Source organism: Asparagus officinalis, chromosome 7 (genome assembly GCF_001876935.1).
Source record: "Asparagus officinalis chromosome 7, Aspof.V1, whole genome shotgun sequence".
NCBI classification, from domain to species: domain Eukaryota; kingdom Viridiplantae; phylum Streptophyta; class Magnoliopsida; order Asparagales; family Asparagaceae; genus Asparagus; species Asparagus officinalis.
In genome coordinates this window covers 31,375,973-31,381,972 of record NC_033800.1, presented here as the reverse complement: position 1 = coordinate 31,381,972, position 6,000 = coordinate 31,375,973, and positions in this window count along the sequence as shown.

Here is a 6,000-nt window from a genome sequence, read left to right as displayed (position 1 = left end):
CAATGGACACGAGCTCAACGTCACTTGACGGGATCTTTAGGATTCCCACAAGCTCGTTAGCAGAAAAAGATATCTGGACATTTTTAATAGAGGTATTGATGGTTTGAAGACCATCAGCTAAAGAGGTGACTGATAGGTTTGCATAAAACAAATAGACAAGAAAGGGGTAATGAGGAACCTTACGTTTCTCGTCTAACAGATTATGCAGACCAACATTAGACAGTATCTCAGAAATGTTATAAATGGCTAAGTCCTCATATTTTATATATCTACCTGATAAGATCTTCAACTTACAAAGATCCCTATATTTTTTTAACTAGGGTTTTGTAAAGCATAAAATCCTCATAATTAGTGGTACTAGATGGAGAAGCAATATCTTGTTTAGATTTCTTTCTAGGAGGCATGATATCTAGATAAAAGCAACACAAGTTTTGAAGGATCAACCCTAACAAAAACCCTAGAATTTGAGAGAGTGAAACCCTAAGAAGTGAATAAAAACAAGAGTGATGAGAGGAGAAATTACCCAACTGTAAATAGTGAAGGAAAGATCCCCAAGGAAGACCGTGGTCGATCAAAGAGAGATTGGCGGCCGACCGACGAGAAGAAAAAGCAGGAATCAACGAGCTGGGGAAAATGAAATGAAGGAATAGGACCGGGTCTCATGTGAGGGATAAAGCAACAGACATGATTGAATCTGAGGTGAGATTAATGGTGGTATAACTTTCGGGTTTAGAACAATTAACAAAACAAAAACCAAAACCCGATAAGAAAATAAAAAAAACTAAAAAAATTCCGTGCGGTCGACCGTGACGGTCGATCGCGACAATCATAGAGACTGAACTCTAAGGCAGAAACATATACGGTCGACCGTGAGAAAAATAACAGTAAAATTTTAATTAAACCTGGATTTTGTGAAATATTTCATTTGGATCTTTAAATAATTTTGTTTTATACGAGATTATATGTATATATAAAAGCTTTTAGCTAGTAATCCAAGAAAAATATTTTATTTTAAAAAAAATCAACATTGAAACTCAAAACCAACTATTCAAAAACAAAACAAAGAATTGAAACTCAAAATCAACAATTCAAAAACAAAACAAAGATACAAAATGGAGCTTATTTTTGTACCCAAATATTTTTGGTACCGATAAAATTCAGGACATGACCCCTATCATATAAGTCCAAGGCCCTAGGGTTATGAACCCATTTGGGCATATTTTGTGCACCGATACGGTCAAAACAAAAATCGTAAACATGACCCATACGATTGTAATTTGTGCAATATTGGAGTTTGAATGGTTTGCATTGACCGAAATGTTGTGCATGTGGTTCATTTGTAAAAATAGGTTTTTTTATAATTATTTTGCAAACGAGAATTTCTTTTCAAATCAAAACAAAACATGGCCAAATGACCAAAACGACTACAATGTTCACATTTGTTCACATGAGCATGTTTATGATTTACACTATGTGTGTGTACATGTGTATGAGACGAAGAAGCTTGATGGGATGCACAATCATGAATAGGCTTGTCAAGCTTTTGTTCATTATGACAAAATTTTGCTATATGGCCTTTAAGACCACAAATAGAATATTTGTAAATTTTATCATACATGTGTGCATAGTGAATAGGTTTATTAGAAGAATTATCATAGTACTTTGCACACAAGTCCATAAGCTTTTTGTTATTTGCAATACAAGTGTTTAGTGTTGAATCTAAGGTTGATATGCATTTTTTCATTTGATTCAACTCATCATTGTGCATACAAGCATTGCTACTAGAAGTAGCATAAACATGATTATTTATTATAGAGTTTAATTTATTTTTACTAATCTCTACTTCTAACATGACATCATATTTTTCATGAAGCAACCTAGCATTTTGTAATTTCAAATTTTCATTCTGTTCTTTAAGATTTATATTTTCATTAGCAATGAGATCAAACTTAGTGACTAGTGTTTCATGAGAGGACTTTATATTAACATGCTTACTTTTCAATTCAATATAGCTATTGTATAATTTTTCAAATTCAAGCGCAAGCTCATCAAAAGTAATATCATCATCGTTGTCAAGCTCGCGTACCTCACTAGGGTTATCACCTAGTGGTAGTACACATGAAGATGAAGCTTCTGTAGAACTTGAAACATAATTATCCAATTCTTGTCGGATAGCCTCCAAGTCCCCTTGATGTGCTTCCAATAAATTCCATAGCGTATAAGCACTATCAAAAGAATCAAGTTTGTTAGTAGATGATGAGCCAAAGGCATTAACTAATAATTCTAACAAAGACTTGTTCATGGTAAATAATCTATGATCATCTTTACACCATTTGTATTTCTCCAAAGTGGGTACACTATAAGCACACTCTATAACTTCCCATAAATCGAAGTATTTAGATCGAACAAAAAGTTTGAATCTAATATACCATTGAGCATAGGGAAAAGTATCTAAACGAGGAGCAATATTAATAGCATAACCTAGACTAGATGCATCGTGCATATCCGTAGTGATTATAAACAAGCAAGACAAATGCAATTAAAGCTAGATTAGCACAAAAAGATAATTTGGATCTTTAACTCAAGGCGATTAGACCTTAAATCAAAGAGCACCAAGTTCTGATACCAATTGTTAGACCCTAGAGAGAGGGTGATTAGGGTCTTATGCTAATCTAATCCGATTTTATACCAATAAAAACTTATTAATAAATTATTCTTAAAAGATAGATCTATAATATGATATGAGCAAGAATATACAATATGAATAAAGAGATATATCCTATATGATGAAATATATGAAAGGATATATAAACAACACAAGAGTAAACAATCTAAACTAAAGATACAAATGTGATATGGCAATATAAATAATGCAAACACATAATATGATCACGGAGTTCGGACATTCCGTCCTACGTCTCCGCTCCCCACTCCCAGGGCAAAATCCACTATCACAACCGGGTTTTCTACGCTTACCCGAATAACGTTTACACCTCACACTCGGTTTTCTAGCTAACCGGAAACTTTACAACTACACACTTACAATCACACTCTACACCCTCTAAGTGTTGGCCTAGTCCGTATCCTCCTCCTCAAATGCTCCCTAGGTTCATCAATCGACACCACTCCTATTGGATTCGACCCCGTTTCTCACCATACACTACTCTCGGTGTACAAGTGTATTACAAGTGATACTCACAATATAAGTTCAAATACAATGTTTTGTTCTCTATAATGAATGAGAACACAATGAACCTCACTCTCGCTAAATCACACACCACTACCCAATAATATATAGTATGAAAATATTATAAGCTCAACAATGGTGTGTGTGATAAAAGAGAATAATGAAATTGCAACTCAAGTTAATATAGCTAAGATATGAATGTGAATAATGAATTAGTAAGCTATATGAAAGATGAGTTTAGAAAACTTCTCAATAAACAAGAAGGATTGTAGAATGATGATGAGGATGAGATCCTCAATTGGAAATGAATGCCTCTTCTTGTTGTAGAAAAATCATCTTTTGAAACAAACCATAAAAAGCTTAAACACTTATATAATCTCTTAATAAAACTCACTTTAAACAAAAATTCTTAGTAATTAGAAAGAGGAAGGCATTGGGGTATTTATACCCACTCAAGACATCAGCCAAAACCATATTAAAAATAACAAAATACCCCCAGAACACCAGATAAAAAAATATCTGTTACAATACAACGATCAGATTGGTGGTCAACCATGAAATACTGGCGATCGACCACGAAGAACAAAAAGAGGGCATACTGTTCAGGAAGGCAGGCGGTCGACCGTGATGGTCGATCAAAAGCCATTAAAAACCAATTTTGGTTCCTGGACTGCAGGCGGTCGACCGTGGCGGTCGACCACAAACCAACACACAGAAAATATAGGTTTTGAACCTGTTTTGGCTGGCTTAAAAAATATGTTAAAAATATTAGATTATATCCAAAAATAGTAAAACTTTGAAAAAAGTTTCTAAAAGAGAAAATAAACATGTTTGAAAAGGAATTTTGGAAATACAATTTTCATTTGTGAAAACTAACTGTTTTTGATAAGTGTACATAAAACCTGTTTTTCATGAACACAAAAATTAAACTATGACTTATGAAATTGTGTTTGTATATCATGAATACTTTGTATATGTATTATGAAATATGAAAAACATATAATCAAGAAACATCAACTATTGTTAAGATATTTTGGCAAAAATCATTTTCATAGAAAGAAAATCAAACTGTGTGTGCATATATGTTGAGCTTTAAACATAATCACACAATATACGTTAACAAACTTATTTTTATACTTCAGGAAAGTGCACACATGATCTTGAATCTTTAACTCTTGATGTATATAGCTTTTCACCATGTGTAGAATTCCTGAAAGGGAAAACAAACCACAAATACTAGAAAATAAATTAGTTATAAATTGTTTGGTAAATCATCATCAAAATCAAAGGGCCAACATGAGCTTCACCTTAGAGGTGAACTTAACAAAATTTATTCTCTCTAATATGCTGATGATACTATCATTATGTGTAGAGCATTCATTCCTAACTTCATTGTTCTTAAATCTATTCTCTATATGTTTGAAGGCATATCTGGTCTTGGCATCAACTATGCCAAAACTAATCTTTCCTACTTTGGCAAGTCACCCACCAAAGGTGTCATCCTCGCCAACACTCTAAACTGTGCTCTTATCTCTCCTCCTTTCAATTACCTTAGCATTCCTTTGAAAAAGGGAACCCTCAATAAGCATGACTGTTAGCCCCTGTTGGACAAAATGTCTAAGAGATTATCCTTGTGGAAAAGTAATCAACCATCCATTGGAGGTAGACTCACCATAATTAACCCTGTCCTAACTCCATCCCCTTTACTTCTTGTCTTTCTTTAAACTCCACTCATGGTTAATCTAAGAAATAAATAGGATCAAAAGGAATTTTCTATGTGGAGGAAAAGAATCCTACTCTCTATGTAAGGCTCTAGCGAAATGGAGCTTAATATGTAAACCTAAAAAAGAAGTGGGGTTGAGCATTATCAACCTTCATGATTTGAATCTTGCCCTTATTTACAAATGGATGTGGAAAATGCTCCATAATGAATCATTCATGGGTAAAGTCCTTACCTCTTTGTACTCATCCCATTATCCTAATCCTAGTTGCACACCACCTGGCCAATCCACTTCAAGATTCTGGAAGGACGTATCCTATTGTAGTCTGGCTTTAAGGAGTTTAGTTCAATAGAATTTAGGGAAAACTTCCCGTGTCAAATACTGGGAAGACAAATGGACAGGGCCCAATATCCTAGCTTCCATATTCCCTGGGGCATACCACCTTTCTCTATCGGCCAATGTTAGTGTTAGATCTTAAGGGATCCTCTATAACAATGGGTGGAGATGATAGCCTTTAATCAAAAGACCTATCTCCATCTGTGATAGATTAGAGGTCCAAGATCTAAAAGATTATCTCACCTACCTCTCATCTCAGCCCACTTATGTCGATGATGTAGCTTAGTGGCCATTCCATCCCTCAGGAAACTTTACGGTTAAATCTGTATACACCTTCATCAATGGTACTGGACATTTATTCAGAGGCTATAATTTTATTTGGAAATCTACTACACCCCTCAAAACGAAAGTTTTCTTTTGGGTCCTTAGTAAGAGAAAGCTCAATATCAAGGTGAACCTTAGCTATAAAGGCAGGACTGGTGACACTTGCTGGTCTTTTTGTAACGAAGAACCTGAAAGTGATGACCACCTATTCAACAATTGCTCCTATATCAAGTTGGTATGGGGATACTTCATACCATTCCTGCATATATCTCCTCTTTCTCATGAGTGCGGTTTGATTTTGGAAACCAATGGCTCATTTCTGGGGAATGAAGAGGATAGACTACTATGGGCAGTTCTGTTCCTGTCCATCTGTTGGTGCTTATGAAGGGCTCGAAAAAACCTGATCTTGCATCAGTCGTAGGTATCTCCCTG